Here is a 17,383-nt window from a genome sequence, read left to right as displayed (position 1 = left end):
TCCATAGGAGCTGTGGAGATCCTCATGGTATGAGTAAGGGCCAGATGGCTTTTGCAGGATGCAAGGGTTAAATTGTGCTAAAATCAAGGTTTCCATTTCCTGGATATGGAATGTGAATGTGATACCTGCATCAGCTGCATTGGCTGAAACTTTAAAAACTAGACTGTCCTCTGCTTTCTGTCCTGCCTGCCTGTTTCCACAAATGGTGTGCAAAAGTCTGTATGTTTATCATACGCTCCAACACCCTTAGATTCCAACACCCTTAGATTCCCTGAATAAAAAGTGTGAGAATATGCTACATTGGGACTTGCATTCAGGAAAGTTGCTGACGAAGTCTTGTAAAATGCGATCTCATGGCAAACATACGCATTTTACTCCTAGGCCAGACAAGGGCAAATTCTGGAACAGAAAAAGATCTGAGCACTTACTTACTCAGAGATGTTTCTTCGATCTACCATTACGAACCGCAGTTCAATCTACCATTACAAACCAAATAGTCCTCCTAGAAGAAACAATCCATGCATGAAGAAAACCAGCATGTCAGGCAAGGGGGTTGTAGCTCATCTGTCTCAATGACATGATAGCCTCTAGTATGAGAGTGGGTTTTTTAGAAGCATTTAATTATGTGACCCTTTGCTTGCAGGCTGAAATGGTACAGTTCAGAAACACGCTTAACAGTCTCCTGAGATGTTATGAAAGCAAAACCTGCTGAAACGCAGCCCCGGAGACATTTCTGGAGGCCTGGTAAATGAAAATAAGCAACACAAGTAGACTCGAGCAGGGCTCATTTTTTATTATAAGGGAAGCCACTGGAACCCAGGCGCATCTGTCAACATAACAGTGAAATTTAGAGCCTACAGTGAATTTTAAGCAGATTACTAAAGTACTGCAAAAGTGTTGGATTGTATCCTGTGTCTGAACTTTCAGATTTCTCTTCACGGTCTAAACATGATCATAAGAAGGATCCTAGTAATACTCCACAGGGATGACTCGGTGGAAAGAGATCTTTGCAAGGGATTTATTTACGCGACAATCCAGAATGCTTGCCCTCCCCTTCTTCTCGCTCATATTTTACATATAAACCTGGGAGATACCAAGAGCCGCTTCCAGGGGATCCTGCCAGGCCGCTTGAAAACTCGCCCGAGCGCTGCATTCTGCCAGCCGAGCCCGCGCCGGCGCCTTCCTGCCTCGAATCCAGCCGGCCCTGGCCAGCAGCTAGGAAGGGGCAACGGCGCGCGGAGGCGTCGACGGTGCAAACAGCCCCCTTCCCCCCCCCCCCGTTCCTTCCCCGCGCGTTCTTGCAGGGCTCCACAAAGCACGCCCGGAGCTTCCTGGTAGGGTTTGCTGAACGGGGGAGGGGCAGCGCAGGCGGCGGCGGCGGAAACCAGACATTACAGATAAGGGAGCGCACCGCCGTCGGCCACGGGCTTTTGCACTGCAGCTGCACGAGGCTGGCTTGGGGGCGATGGGCACGCCGTGGTGACAAGGCGAGCGACAGGTTCCCTTTCCCCCTCCCGCAAGCTTGGCCATCACCTCCCGGATCCCCCACAATGCCTTGGTCGGGCTGTCTACCATCTGATGGTTGCCTCTGGACAGCAATGTGAGAGGTAAGAGGGCGCTTTACTCTCCCCCGCCCCTCCCCGCTTGTTGTTGCTATTTTGTTTCCTCTCCTGAACACTTCGTAGTGCTGGGGCTTGGTAGCTTTACACTGGAAGGGGGAAGCCGGATCGGAGGTGGCCGCTTTGCCTGCAGCCCCGCAGTGCTCTGCCGTCTTCCATAGTTTAGGGTTTCATGCCGCCGAAGAGCGAAAAAGGAAAGCAGAAAGGTGGCCGCTGCGGTGCTGCCCGACGTGGGGATGTGCTCTCTGCAGGGTCCCTCCGAGTGCAGTTTTGCGGTCTGCCCACACGCGTGCACACAGACTGGGGAGGCACCGGCCGAGCAGGTGCACGGAAAGCCCCCCCCATCACTCCCTGACCTTTTCTTTCAAGCTTAAATTACCCCTGAACTTGGCTTGCGGCGTGCCCCTTATTATAGCCCGGCGCAGCTCCACAGACTGGATGCGCTTGACTTTCGAGTCCTGGGTCGGAACACTTTTAGCAGAGCGAGATCCGGGAGTCCGTAGCACCTTAGCTAGATTTCCTGCCACTGCAGCCGGCTCCACAAGGTCCAGAGTGAGGTGTCAGCCTTGCCTTCTTCGCAAGGATCACAACACGACCCCCCCTTCTTTTTCTTAACGGGGGGGGGGAATGAGATTTCATTTATTTTGTCAGTCTGCTGTCTCAATTGAAATTAGGAAAAAATATGTGAGCCTAATATGTGCAGAGAGGGTCATTCCTTGCCCATTGCCCATAAATTATGTGCGACATGTTTAGTTGTGCTTCCTTATTTGGGTAGTGCTGTATTTTGGTACACTATGGCTTTTGCCCAACTTTACAGGGTGAATGATCCCACTGCAAAAAAAAGGGGGGGAGGAGAAGAAAAAGGAGGTGGGTTACTTTGAAAACAAATTTTAAAAATCACTGCCCTTATGTACACTTATTTTTTATACACACACGTAATTTGTTCATATGACATCTAGCAATTGGATTGGTATGATGTGCCTCTATAAGAAATATTTTACAATTTTATTCCTGAAGTGTGAGATATCAGATCTGTGTTTCCTTTAATGGGCAGGAATTTGTTAATGGTACTGCATCATAAGAAAAATATTATGATTCAGGTTTCTCTAGGGGACTCTTAACTGTGCTGCAGTGTTCAGGGCTAGCTCCAAAGTAGTTTACTGGCACAGGTAAAAAATTTTAAAAGTCAGTCCCTAGATCCACAGCTTCTAAATGTTAAAGCAGTTGTTGCAGATGTTGATCTTGTTTCGTGTGATTAAAACTGAGACAGAGAAAAAAAGTTTATCAAGGAGCTGTGCAGGAGTATCTATGACAACTTGAATATATATATATATATATATATATATATATATATATATATATATATATATATATATATATATATATATATATATATATATATATATATAAGATCAACAAAGAGGGTGGTTTTTAAGGTGTTTAGGCCTTTTAGTATAAGCAGAGAAAGAGAGAGAGAGCATTCCACATTTGACCTCTTTGTGTAGATGCATTTAACGTGTTTTGAGGAATTCTTCCTGCCTTTTAGAAGAACTAGACTTCTTGAACATGTCTTGAAATAAGATTTCCTAAGTCATGTAGTACTGTAGCACTCGGCTACATATTGTTCAGGATGGGCAGAAGATTATTCCAGAATTGATGAAGATGTTCTGATAGATAAGTGAAAGCATGTGGCTACTTATCTGAAGACGTATGAATGAGAGGGACGACAAAATATAGTAACTAGTTAATTTTGGCCATAGGAAAGATAAGATTCAGAGTTGTACACATGGAGAGAAAGTGATATTGCTTAATGAATTTTCAGCGGTCTGTCAAAGAGACACTGCAATCGCATTGCAAAATCTGCAGTTTACCCACCATGACTAAAGAAGACTAGAAAAAGGCACTTCAAGGGGTCACGACAAAGCAACATTAGCAGGCGTCAGGGTAGAGGCATCATGTTGGGAAGTATAGTTTCTATTGCTTGTACAGGATATTTTAAAATAATTGTCAGCTCTTTGCAAGGGAGTCTGATTTTGGAGGCATGTTAATTACTTCCTCTGCTCATAGTAAATTGAGGGTCAAGGAGCAAAGAAACTCTGAGGTTTTATAAATAATAGAATATTTGTTTTAATGCTGCTGTCAAAATTAGAGGTGCTTTTTGTTTCCCCTTGGAAAGCACTAACTGATAATTTATTGGACTGGCTGAGCAGCTTATGTAGACTTACACAAAAAGACAAGAGATTTCAAAGATAGACTACAAAGGGGGCATGTCTGTGAAATGATCTGGGATGTGGGACAGAGAGTGACAGACAGAGACTACGGATCACTCTCCCTCTCTCTCTCTATGTGTGTGTGTGTGTGTGTGTATGATACATGAATGCTCTTATAGTATCAATACAGTACACATATAGTGCTTTCATTGAGTCTATTTCTTTAAAATACTTTTCTTAACAATGTTAACAATACAACTGTGGAACTCACTGGCCTGCTTTAGACCCTAGCTCCTTGATTGCAAAACCGTGGTTTAGTGATCATAAGGCCCTCATGTTCTGCTACCCCACCCCTTCCCTTCAGACTTGTGCACTCTTTCTCCTCCCTTTCCTGGTTAGCGGTAACTGTGGTATATTGTGCCATCTGAACTTGAGTAACCATAGTTACCAATAGCTACAGTTTCCTCTCATGCTATAGTTTGAGCCTGAGGTCTCATCCTGGTTTCATTCCCTAATTTGAGAGCACTATGATTAGTGGTAACTGTAGTTATACTGGTTTAAACCTCATGGCAAATGCTTGTCTGTTTGTCTGTGAAGAGAGCACCAGTGTAGTGTAGTAATTAGTATGTTTGATTAAGAGCTAGGGGACCAGTGTTCAAATCCCCATTCTTCAAGTTTGCTGGGTAATCTTTGTCCAGTCACTCTTTCTTAGTCTAATCTGCCTCACAGGTTTATTGTGAGAATAGGGGAGAACAATACACGTTATCCTTGCAGAAAGGGTAAATTATAAATATATTCAATAAACAAATTAACAGATATTAAAAAAAAACCAAGAAAGGGATACAGGATTTTTATGTGTATTGGAAAAGTCTAGGGGTGTTTCCAATTGCCAAACTGTTAAGGGGAAGAATTTAATAAAGTACAAGGGTCTTTGCAAGTTAGATTTCTTTTACATCCTCTGGCAAAGATGTAGGACAGGTTATTTTTATTCTAGCAAAAGGAATGTGAGGGGTTGCTTAGTCTAAAAGAAAGGGACGTGGGGCAAGACCACTCAGTTAACTTAATTAAAAAGTGGAAATGTGACTCTCTTAGCTTCCCTGTATGTTTTCAAAACCTCCATCTGCATCACCTTGAAATTTCTAGGAGAACTGGCTTATATATGGAACTGCTGGCTCATGTCTGCTGTATCTTCAGCAGCTTCCTTTGGACAGCTTTTGATCCATATGACTTTTTGCCAGCTAGAAGAAAAAAAATTGAAAATGAAAAAGAGGGAAATAATAGAGGTCAATCATAGTCACCTTCTTCACTATGTAACTATGAGGAAAATGTAAGAACAGGCTATTTTGTAACTGTTGTGGATACTCTAATTGGATTCCATTCTTATTTAGAATAATCATTTCTGGAGTCCACTTTTTAAAAGTATTCATAGAGAAACCATTTCTTCATCAGCCGTTACAGTCAAGGTAAAGTCGATAGTATCTTCAAAGTTCATTCCTGAGGGGAGTGTCTGAGGAGCAATTCAGTACATTTTTGTGTAGGCCCCAACGAGGCCATTTTAATTTTCATATTACAGGTGATTATGTGAAAGGAAATCTCTTTTGGCCTTGTTTGACTGAGCATTGACAGTGGCTGATGCTTGATCTTCCCATTGGTGGCCTGAAAGAGTTCCCTGTGACCCAGTTGTGAGTTGTATTTACACAATTGAAGGGATGATGAAATCCTCAAACACAGACCAGTGAACTTGATCAAAACCATCTGATATTTATGTTGGAGAGGTAATTCTTGGCATTTACAGGGTTCAAAGTTTATGGCCGAGGTCCAAAGAGCTATTTTAGAAATGCCCAAGGACTTGAACATACACCCGTTGAGAGTTTTTCCTCCTCCACTCTTAACCAGTATGCAGCCATGCCATGTCACAAACTGCTTTTGAAACACTCTTCATTTCCAGAGTCATTTGCCACATGGTATGTTAAGGAGGTTCCCTTTTTAGAAGCATAAGGTCAAAGATCTCCTGGATTAGAGAACTGGTTGTGTAGTACTTTGGATCTCTGCCTGGCCATTTATAGGATGTTTTAGTTCTTTCTTATATTATAAAAAACTTGGGAAATATATGCAAGTCAGATGAAAAATTATTGTGAAGAAGTTCATCTGCATTTTCAAAAGTCTATAGCAGGCTTGTGCATTGCATATTGTTCAAACCCTGTATGAATTTAAAATAATAAAATACCATCTAATACTTACTCCAGGCTTTTCTGAGTTCAGGGTTCAGATGTTTCTCAGTAATCATTGTGTGACCATCGTACTTTAAAAAAATAAATAAATAAAATTTTGGAGTTAGGTAGTTGAACATCCTACTTTCATATGGATGGCTCTCTTAATTTACGGGTTCCAAGTGTTATTGGTTTGGCTCTTATCATTTCTGTAATTCTGATGGATTCCCATGTTTTCCAGTGTCAGAGAATTTATCATGGCACCTTTTAGATGGAGCATGCAGCAAAATTGGTAGAACTACACCTGATGTGGTGCAGGGAAATCCCTCAGAATTTGTGTTGGAAAAGGGGTTGTGACTGTGACAATGAATTACTGTGAATGTTCCAAAAATTGTCCAAAATTGTAAATTGTCTAGGGGCATATTACTTGTTAACTAAAAAAATAACCCCCCAAACCTTTCTTTTAAAAATGGCTTTCTTGTACTGCTATTATACTTGGATAGATCTAATTCCTGTTTCAGTAGGTTGGGACTTCTTGTATGAAAGCTGCATATGTTCCTGTTCCCTGGATACACTAGAAGTTTCAGCCTCAAAGTCTAACAAGTTTTAATCTGTGTCCTGAACATTAAAGAGAAAGAGCAGGCTTTATGCAAGTATACTTACATGTGGCTTCTCTGGGTTTCAGTGAGGGTGGATCTGGGATAACTTTTTATGCCACTATCTGATGACTCGGGACAGACATTACTATCCAGGATACGGCATCAAGGAGGATGGTTAGTATAGCAAGGGCAGGCATGTAATCAGGCATGACACTGAGGAAGGAAAAGCTTGCTGAAGATAGGTACAATGTCTTCTTTTGCATTTGACAAGCAAGGAATGGACTATTAAACAGTCCCCCATCCATATTGTAAGGCTAAGACTCAGGGTCTGAAGGAACAAAAATGCAAGTTAATTTCACTTTGCTGTCTATTCCAAGCCTCCCTCTTTGCCCATCCCAAAGCCCCTTAAGCACTGCAGCGACTCTTCCTTGCTCTTTTAAACCTATTGACGTTGATGGGGCCAAATGGAGTATGAGAAATGCTCTGTTGCCTCCAGAGTTGTTGCAAAGTGAGTGGGCAGAAGACAGCATGATAGCTGAGATGGACAACATGGTAGCTGAAATTGCAGAAAGGGAAAATACAGCCAGAATGAGGAAGAGGGAATGGACAGAACTGAGGGAAAGAGGAGAATGAACTGTCGTGGTGGAACCTATGGATTCCCTCCACCCTGGAGACCATACAAATCTGCAAGCAGCTCTTTTACCACATTGCTTAGCTGATGATAAGTAGTGCTGGTACTTGTCCTGCTAGTCCTGCTAATTTTTTAGGGCAGTGCTTGGTGAATCATATGCAAGTCAGTATGCAGTATACTGCATACAATAGTATGCTGTGTAGACAGAACTAGAAGACCAACATGATTGTGATCTCAGCTGTAAATGGGTCTTGCTGGCCTCTCTGCTTCCACTTCTTTCAGCCTTCCACTGGTTAACATTTGCCCAGTAGAAAAACCTTGCTACATAAATACATGTCGTTGAAGTCAGTAGGAGAACTGAATTGTGGTCTCAGTATTTTTTTTTTAAAAACTAAGTTGTTAATTATACTAATCTATGGATTTACTACTCCAAGATGGCCAGGTTTTGATGCCTGCATTGTTAGCATATGTATATAGAAGGCATAGGCTTGTTTACATAGACATGGTTATAGTACCGTTAGTGAATGATAACCAAATGTGTGTGAATCCATTGAGAAGCAATGTGATTTGCAAGTATCGTATGTATTATATCTGTGTTGGCTTATTCCCATGGGCCGATAATTTCCGAATGTTGTAATCAAGGTTGAATGGGCATGCATCTGAGAACCAGTCCATAGACTATATACAGGAAAAGGAGATAGTGGCACAAGAAACCCAAATATCTTCTTATCTTTCGCACTGCTTTATTCCTTTGCCAGTTACAATCTTGAGCACCAAATTGGATTTGAATAAAATGTCTAAACAAACATACCAAATGCTGCTGCTGAATTTATTAGACCTTTATTTTTAATTTTTTCCCAGTGCTTTATTTTTAATTTTTTCCCAATGACCATGTGCAAAAAAAAATACATTTTATCTTTCGGCCCATGTGAACCTGCATTAACCAGCATTATTGGATGGTTGATATTTTGAGTTGCTGAGAGGAGACATAATTTATAGATTGAAACTCTAGATTCCCAGAAGGGATGGATTATTGCACAGAACAGACTGTGGCTGGAACAAGGAGGCTTAAAGAAAGCTCGGGATATGGCATTAGCAGCCATTACACAGGCTGTAAACATACCTCTGGCCTACTGTTTTTATTTGCTCCAAATATAGCAACCCTTTTGAATTTTAATAGAAGTGGTAGGAAAATAAAGGTAAAAACTTTATGATTAGGTGGACAGGTCTTCTTAACACCTTTTGCCCTATAAGACCAGAATGGCATATTATTGAGAGTTACCATGCATTCCTAAGCAGTTTTATACCATTTTAATTCATGAGATTATAAAAGTATAATTCTGTTTAGGATTGCATTGTTAAATATGCTTTTAAGTTGTATTCCCCCCCCCCCCCAAGACAGGGATGAAAAAAAAAGTTGTACGTTCCCTAAAAATGGTTTAAAAACCACAGTAAACTGCCTGAAATGGCCACCAAAATCTAGGGTAGAGGGCACTCCTAGGAACATGGTGTTTTAGGATGCCACAGGAGGAGGAAGTTGAAAAATCTCGTTCCATGGTCTCAAGAGCTTGTGCTAGTGTGGATCCCAGTGTTTTCTTGAAAGGTCTGTGTATTTCTGTGTATTTTCTTGTGAACTATTAAAATTACAAGATGACAACATTTGTGATAAATTAAAAATGGTTATTTCTTAAAAAAAATAGAAACACATCTCAGCATAGGAGTCGAGCATTGCCGTTGTTGTTATCAGTGTGCTAACTGCCCATGAAAACATTAAAACTGCCCATACATTAGCAAGGTCTCACAGTTAGCGTTGAAGCTGGTAACTGTCCAGAAGGATCGATTTATATCACACTACTTTCCCCTCTTCTCTTTTCATTATATTTTCCCTGTAACTTAAATGAAGAAACTCCATCAACTTTCTACCATTACCTGTTAGATTAGGAAAAAAAATGATTTTGCAAAGTAAACAACAACAGTGTATTTGTATACCGGCCCTCTGAACAGATTCATGCCACACTCAGAGCGGTGAACAAAGTCAATGTTACTGTCCCCACAATACAGCTGGGGAGGTGGGGCTGAGAGGAGCGGCTTACCCAAGGCCACCTGCAGAGTTCATGGCAATAGTTCCAGAGGAGTCAGCCGTGTTAGTCTGTAGTAGCAAAATAGAAAAGAGTCCAATAGCACCTTTAAGACTAACCAACTTTACTGTAGCATAAGCTTTCGAGAACTACAGTTCTCTTCGTCAGATGCATGACGAAGAGAACTGTGGTTCTCGAAAGCTTATGCTACAGTAAAGTTGGTTAGTCTTAAAGGTGCTACTGGGCAGTTTTCTACATGGCAGTAGTAGGAGTCAAACCAGCAAAGTGCTGACTCAGAGCCCTGCCACTTAACCACTAAGCTACAGCAGCTATTTGGTTGTAAAGAGCCATGGTGATCTGGCAACTGGCTGCTATTTTAGTGCTCTTAAGGACATTGGGATTCTGTTCCACCAACAGCCAGGAACAATATTTCTTCTTCACCTCACTGAAAGCTACACATGGGAGAACATGTGGTACAGAATTGTAACATTAAATGGAGAGACTCTGATGGCCTACTCATTCATTATATGACTCTGAATCTGACAAGCATTGTGAGCGCATGCCTTTTTTTTTCAACACAGGAAAAACATCACATGCTCAAAAGTAGTACTACATTTGTTTGGATATGGTGTACACCTGATTAAAGCCCCATACTCTTGTTCGTGGAGGTATGGTATGAAGACTAATGCCGATATAACTCAGTTCACTACTTATCTATTTCCCATGGCTGTGAAGGGAGAAAAATCACATATCACAGCTGGTTGACCTTGGGTCAGTCACAGCTTCTAGGAGCTCTGTCAGCCCCACCCACCTCACAGGGTGTTTTGTTGCGGGGATAATAATAGCATACTTTGTAAACTGCTCCGAGTGGGCGTTAAGTTGGCCTGAAGGGTGGTATATAAATTGAATGTTGTTATTGTGCAGGGGGTTGGACTAGATGACCCTAGAGGTCACTTCCAACCCTATGATTCTATGAATTTCCCTATCAGTCTATTTATGCATCTGTTAGAGGAGGTGCCCCAGATTTATTTGGTGAATGCTGATAATCCCAGACAAATGTTGTGAATTTCAGGAAACAGAAAGATGTGCTGGTAGGTGATGACAGGTACCTCAGTATAACTGTCAGCATTCAGTGTATGTGTCTAAAAATGGAGGGATTGTATATGTTTGGACATTCATATAATTCATTTGGGTTTTTCAGTGTTCCCATGAGAATTTGACATTTTCCATATTTTGGAAACCCACTGTGACATATGTATTATTCAGAATCTATATTGTTATGCTAGAAATAAGTTTCAAACCCCAGCTTTTATTTTTTTTCTAGTGAGGTTAAGAATCAGGCTATAAAAGGAATCTGTGCAATGTGACCTGATATTAAAAGTTGTGAGCCATGTAGCACAGTTGCAGAAAGAATTTCCCGCTGGCCAGAATAGTGCTCTTTCATAGGGACTGTTGTCTTATAGAGTACCAAGTACTGCTACCTTTGTCCAGATGAATGGTCCCTGGAGATAGCTGGAGCAGATAGCATGGAGAGATTCTTTAATATGTGAATTGTTTGTAAACCATCTTAAATCTATGTATGCCAGTATTACTGGTTCAAGGGTTAGACTAGACACTGCTTTAATGAAAAACCACGTGATTGCAGAAAACCTTTTATATTTAGTAGAGGATGTAATGATGGCCACAGGCATAGACAGCTTTAAAAGGGGATTTGATTGATTCATGGAGGTCAGACCTATCAGTGGCTACTAGCCATGGTGAATAAAGGGAACCTCCACATTCAAAGGCAGTAAACTTCTAAATACCAGTGCCAGGAGTAGAGATGGGCATGAATCCAATTATGACCCAAAAAAACACACGAACCAGGCCGTTTCGGGGTTCGCGAACCATGGCTCATGGAGGCTCCTTTCTACGAACTTCCACGAACTGGTTACTGGTTCGGGTTTGTTTGGGTTGTATTGGGAAAGGGACAGTTTAAATGGCCATTTCCCCGAGGAAATGGCCATTTAAACTTTTCCTGCAGCTTGCAAGCGGCAGGTCCCTTTAAACTATCAGCTGGCAGGCGGCAAGGGGGGTATCCCCACTTTCAAGTGGCAGGGCCCTTTAAACGGCCCACAAGCCCCAGCCCCAGCCATTCCCCATACAGTATATGAGGATACTTTGTTCTCGTCTTTCAGACTTCATATGATAGAAGATGAATAGATTAAAGGCTGTGTTTGTTACATGTAACAGTGTTAAGTCACATGACAATAATGGATCTTACCAAGTAATGCCAACTTTTGGATTGTAACATAAATCATTTTAAAAAGCCAAATAAAATATTATCAACAACATACATAGAGTGCTTTTCCTAATTTTTGTGCAGAGTTGAACCTAAAGAGTTTTGATGGGAGTAGTTTCAGGTGAGTATAAGGTTGCCAGGTCCCCTTACCCTCCTGGGAGGAGGGGGGACCCAGCACTCACCTGATTTTCATTCTTTACACATGTATGGAGCTCATGCATGCTTGCAGGCCTGTGCAACGATGTCACTTTCCAGGAGTGACATCGCTCCACCCCGGGAGTACGCCCTGGAGGCTTGTTCCCCCACCTTTTCCTCCTACACTGGCCAGATTAGTGGTGGCAGGGGGCAGAGGATTGGGAGTAGGGGTTTCCCCTGCCCCCACTGGGGTACTGGCAACCCTAGGTGAGTAGCTGTGTTGATTTGCGGTAGTGTTGATTTGTAGTAGAACAGCAAGATTTGAGTCTAGTAGCACCACAAAAATCAACAGGATTTTCAGGTATAGGCTTTAAATAGGGAAGTATTGGGACTTGTATGTTCAAGAGTCTAGCCTTTATGCACTTATACTAGCAAAGGTGAAAAGCAAATTTAAGTATTTATTTATATCTCGTTATGTAGTACCTCAGTCCTCAGTAATTTAGATTAAGTCCCTTTTAATGAAACTGACTTCTAGAGAAATTGATATAGATAAGCCTGTCTAGGAGTTGCTTCAAAAAGTGCAGTGTTTTCCACCTTTACAAGTTCTTAAGGAAAAAAAAATATAGAAGCCAACATGTTGTAGTTCCTGCTTGCTGTTTCTTTCCTATAGCGCCTGTGACTAGAAAATAATCACCTCAGCCAATTCCTAGGCCAGCTGGGAGGGAATGTATATACACATCACTAGTAACTTTTAGTTTAACATGCTTTAAATTTCTGTTCTGGGCACATCGACAGAAGATGGAAAGAGAGGTTATAAATGTGAACTTCAAAAGCTCTGCTATTGAATATTTTTTAAATGAGCATTTAATATGAACAAGGTCTTCTCCATCCCTCCATGGGATGCATCTGTTCATTTTACAGAGAATAATCACTTCCAATTTAGAGAGCAGAATGGAAACAAATTTTCTGAAGAAGGTATTCATTAACCTTTGCCGAAGTAAGCAAAAAAACACCTTTTAATTGGGAAAAAAGAAATTTCAAACCTATTAATACTAAACATTTCTTTAATTGCTCTAAGTAAGTTTAGGGAAAAATTGGAAAGAGGGCACTTGGAAAGAGGGCGTCTGTTCTTCCAGTATGCATACATCCTTTCGTCTTGGAAGGACAGAGTGGAAGAAATTGAGGCTAATTAAATTAATAATGAGAAGGTTGCAAAGACTGTAGGAATCTACTAGAAAAAGAGTGACCTGAAAACTAAGGTTTACCATCCAGCTGAGTTGCTTGCTATCTCATATAGCTCGAACGACATATATTTGTTTTGCTTTTTCCATTTACAGGGATATCAGGGAATTCCTTCTTTGAATTGCGCAAAAACCCTTTTGTAAGGAATACTCCTCTGTAGTTAAGTTGCTGCTATATTTTCAAACACCTCATTAATTCTTCCCTCATCTGCTGAACAGTTAGCTTCTGTAACTTCTTAATGCTTAAAACCCAAATTTAATGAAATAAAAAAATTGTTCATATGTGGGTCACATGTACTAGTGACTTATACCGGTGAGTGTATGAACTGGCATATATGCTTGGGACTTTTGATCAGATTAGTACTTCCCATATTTGTGTATTAGGGATACCTGCAGGTGCTAGTAGTAAATGAGAAAATGGGTGGTTTCATTGTCCTACAGGATCAGCCAACACCGAGAAGTATTTGGGTGCATTTTCTTAAAATGGGATATGTTAGAAATTAGTAAAATTATGCATGGGTATAGAAGGTGGACAGGGAAAACTTTTCATCTCCTTTTATATTAGAGTTCAGGAATGCCCAATTAAATTGTGTGTCATAGATTCAGGATGGACCAAAGGAAATACTTCTTCCTTCCATGAGTAATTAAATTGTGGAATTCACTGCCAGGGGATATAGTGATGGCCAAAGGCACAGATGGCTTTAAAAGAGGATTAGCCATATTCATGAAGGAGAGATTCATTAGTTGCTACTAGCCAAGGTAACTCAAGGAATCTCCATGCCTGGGGATACTAAACATCAAATGGTAGTGCTAGGAGGCAACATCATGGGAAGGCATCAGTCTATTTGCTCTTATTTTTGGTCCTCCAAGTGAAACAGGATAATAGTGTAGATGGACTACACTGTGTAGTAGTCCAGTGTAGATTATCCTACACTGATCTTTCAGGGTGCCTCTTATGTTCTTATGTTCATGTTCTAATGGGTGTCCATACTCTCCTATATGTGGTTGAATGCATGGATGCATGCAAGTTTAGCAAGATTTGGAACTTCTGCAGTGAGGCAACCTTAGAATGGTGAACTTGGACATAGAAATGAGGTACGTGGATGAGTGCTAATTATGGGCAAGATGCTCTGTCGCACAGAGTTAAAGTAAGATTAAAACTCCAAACTGAGATTTTTGGATAAAGGGTAGGATATAAATAATACGACATTTTTGTTTGGTGTATTATCCGTATAACCTGCTCTTCTTCCAGTAATTCTGAGTACCTTTTGTACAGTTACTAAAGAAAATTCCTATCAAACACTTGCAGGTCAAATTCTACTTACGCTTAGAAATAGAGCTTCATTTTGTACCTTCAGACCATTTTCTGGGACGATCAATTACTAAATGCAGATAATTGCTTAGAAACAAGTCTGCATGTGGACATGCACATTTTCATCAGAGGGAAAAAAATTATGTTCAATATGGTGCCATGAGTGGTAATGAATGCTGCAGGTTACATTACCTTGGCTCTTTTGCTGAGGCTGAAATAAAAAAAAAAGCTTATTTTTAAAATTAAAAAAGACCATCTGTCATTATGTTTTAAAACAATTAAGCCATACTGAATCAAGTGATATAAAGAACCAGTAATAAACAAATATAGACAATAAGAGTTTGATTGGCTTACACAAAGGAAGAAAAATGAAATACAATAGTCTTTGTTAAATAAATAGTTGCCAAAGAGGAAACCATTATATATAAATAAGAACATTCGAAAACAAGAGAGATTGATTATTATTTTTTAAAAGTTGTCTTGGTCTCAAAATGCTCTGATTTACAATTTAATTTTTACATAATCAGTAGCACCCAGTAATTTACATGTTATCATATCTTGCAGAAGTGGAATGGGTGCTTTCAAACCCCAAAACTTGCCAAAATCAGTTTTGTAGCCAGTAGCAAATTGAAGGACAATTTCCTGTGTACACACATATGCACAACTAGTAAATTCAAAAGAACAGCTAGTTTCAGTTTTAATAAAGATGCAGAATATAATAGCTTTGCTCAGCACAATGTGAATGAACCTTGGGCTCTCTTAGATAATTTATTCCTTTGCTCCTTATGTGCATGCAAATTGTTAAAATTTATTTAGTGCATTTTTTTTAATCCTGCACCTTCTATAAGGCTTTCAGGGCAGTATACAGTCCCCTTCCTCTAGTTTATTTTCATAACAATCCAGTGAGATAGATTAATCTAAGAAATAAAATGACAAATCCCAAATCCACCCAATAAGTTTTCTGGCAAGTGGGGATTTGAACCCTGGACTCCCCAGTGCCAGGCAAACCTTCTAACCAGTGTACCACACTGGCTGCCTTTTTTTGTGGCAAATCATCACAACGATCCTATGTGGTAGGCTAGGCTGAGAGTGTGTGACTAACCCAAAAGTCACGCAATGAGCTTCCATGGCAGAGCGAGGATTTGAACCTGGATTTCTTGATCCTAGTCTGAAACTCGTACAATGCTGACATTTGTGCGGCAATTGAATAGTAGTGAGAAGTTCAGCTTCCTAGTGAATTCTGCTGAGTTTGCCCAGGTGAATCCTCCCTCAAAGGTCAGAATGGGCCCATATAGTGCCCTGTTTCCTCCCCCTGGCTTTTATTGTCAGAAGCCAAGGCTTGAAGGCTGGCAATGTTGTTGTGGTTGCCTTTCAGCCCCTACAATGTCCACTGCAGAGAGCATTCATTTCTGGAAGGCACAGGTGCTGCTCCTGTTATTTGGACTTCTTAAGCCTCCTCCCCCATGGTTTTTGTTTGTTTGTTTGTTTCAGATTTTTCTGCAAACCTGGTTCTCAGGTTATTAGAAAGACATGTTGTATCTGTTCATGGCTCCAACCTCAGGTTGTCACGGGGGCGGCGGGGGGAGGGACTTTGAGAATTAGATATATTGATATTTAGATAATGATGTTATGTTTGCACAGGGTTGTGTAGCAAGGTCATGATTTTCTTTTTAGTTTGTAGAAAAAGTGTCACTAGGCTTGTAAATAGCTAATTACCTGGCTGCCTTTGGTAAGGATAACTAAGGCAGTTGTGCATTACCTGGCAGGAGAATAATGTTTTTCACGGACTGATAAGCTTATGCTATTATTTGTAAGGCTGAGAGTGACTGTTGCTCAGTTAGGAATGAAAGACAGTGGTCACTTGAATAAAATGTTTCCTTTTCCCCCAGAGTTCATTAGTTTATGTGTCTGTATTGAGGTGACTCTGTTGTTATTGAGTATATCTGTATCATACATGGAAGCAAGTGGAGTCTCTGAGCTGGACTTTGAGGGGAAACCTACACTGAGTACATTATAGTAATGTAGTCTTGATGTTACTGTGGTGTGAATCCACATGGCCAGATCGGCCATGTCCAGATAGGGGGCCATCTTCCAGGCTAGCCTGAGTTGGGATAAGGCCTTTTTTTGGAAGTTGCATTAACTTGCTTCTCTAGCAGCAGTGCTCTTGCTGGGTATCTAACTGAGACCACACTTGTATACACGTTCTTTGTGTTCTGTTGGATCAAGGCCCTTATATTTTAAAAAGATCCGGTTTTGTGATTCATCTTAAAGAAAGCCTTGTTTTCATAAAAATGCATTTTGTATGAGAACAGCCATTCTTATGTTTGATTTTCCATTAAGTATGAGAATGCTTTTATAAAGCTTGGAAGAACACGAATAAAATAGAATACTCAAGAACATACATATAAATAGCTCGGATTTTAAGTATAGCAGTAGATAGGTATTCGCTATATAAAATGATGAGGCAAATGACGCCCACATACTTTGAGTTTTTAAAAAGTTTTTCTTTCTAAATTTAAGAAATTGCTCCAACAGGGGGAAAAAATGTTGTTAATGAATTGACTCTAGATACTGCACAATTAAAAAAAACTGTTTTGTATGTTGTTTCTCTATGGATATCACACAGACTAATCCAAGCCTCAGGAACTTCATGAACCAAGCAAAGTTTACGCACCTCAAGAAGAATGCTTAGACCTGGATTTGCTGTAATACGTACTTCTGTTTCCCTCCATTGTATATACAATTTTACAGTTTGGGTTCTGTAAACTGTGCTGATAAAAAGGTATTAATAGTGTTTATGCCCACTTCAATTTGGTGATGAACCTACATTCAGACATCGTGGTGAAGTGGAACTTAATCAAAGCAGGAAGTCTGGAATCATGTTTGGCAGGCAGAGGGACAAAGAAGAGGGGAATTGCATGGATATCACACAAACATGAGCGTGGCAAATAAATTGTTTTCATGCCCACCAGAGATAGAAAGTTGCTGTGACTCTTGAATTCCCCCATCTTTCCTGATGAACTCACCCTAAAGAAACATGCGTTTGGCTTGATGCTCTCAAAACAGT

The 17,383-nt window shown here is 40.6% G+C and overlaps 1 protein-coding gene across 7 annotated transcripts in view; it reads left to right on the top strand.

Annotated features, from left to right (window-relative positions):
- The first annotated feature begins 1,272 nt into the window (after positions 1-1,272).
- The window catches only part of MBNL1 (muscleblind like splicing regulator 1), a 192,976-nt gene continuing 176,865 nt past the window's right edge, over positions 1,273-17,383 (top strand). For 3 of the 7 annotated variants that reach the window (XM_054983416.1, XM_054983414.1, XM_054983403.1), the window contains exon 1: positions 1,274-1,607. The gene's annotated coding sequence lies outside the window, so the exon portion shown is untranslated. Of the gene's footprint in view, positions 1,608-17,383 lie in introns of all 7 variants that reach the window. The other 4 variants (XM_054983417.1, XM_054983411.1, XM_054983419.1 and 1 more) reach the window with 3 other exon arrangements.

This window comes from Eublepharis macularius, chromosome 6 (genome assembly GCF_028583425.1).
Source record: "Eublepharis macularius isolate TG4126 chromosome 6, MPM_Emac_v1.0, whole genome shotgun sequence".
NCBI lineage: Eukaryota > Metazoa > Chordata > Lepidosauria > Squamata > Eublepharidae > Eublepharis > Eublepharis macularius.
This window is presented reverse-complemented; position numbering and strand designations above follow the sequence as displayed.